Raw genomic sequence first — 629 nt, 5'->3', positions numbered from 1 at the left:
CGGATATGTGAGTTTAGGGAGACAGAGGTCCTCCGAAAACATGGTTAAACACCGACATCACGTCTTAGTCCACCAGACCAGAGAACCACAAAGATGGGTCTTTATCTTCCAAGAGATCTAAGACATTTGAACTTCAACGACACCTCACTTCTCAGAACCAGATGAGCACCGGGCGGGGAAGAGGTAGGGGCTGGGGAAGTACACCATCTGCAGGAAGAGCAGAACAGTTACCTCTTCCGTGTGCTTCAGCGTGGAGGCTTGAGAGACCAGCATCGCTGTGGGTTATTTTCACTCGGCTGTGGACCCTGGTTTCCTGTGTGTTCCACAGAGACGGCATTCAGACGGAGGCGGGAGACCCGTGGGAGTCAACATCACCCGCCCCCGCCCCGGCCATCCTCTCCTTTGCATTTTGTGCCCTCGCTGTGTTTCCCGTTGCCGTCTGCATACTTCCCTGTGTCTGGGACACCACGGGGCTTTGGGCCCCCGGGGGCTGGCGCAGTGCTCCCCCCACCACACACAGGCCAACACACTGAAGATGCTCAAACATAACTGGTATTGGAATCCCACTCACTTTTTCTGCCGTCACCCGGAAGAAAGTCCCCTGCTTTGCCACATGGACTCAGAAACAA

The sequence above is a fragment of the Balaenoptera physalus genome (genome assembly GCF_965194825.1).
Source record: "Balaenoptera physalus genome assembly, chromosome: 9".
Classification (NCBI taxonomy): Eukaryota; Metazoa; Chordata; class Mammalia; order Artiodactyla; family Balaenopteridae; genus Balaenoptera; species Balaenoptera physalus.
This window is presented reverse-complemented; position numbering follows the sequence as displayed.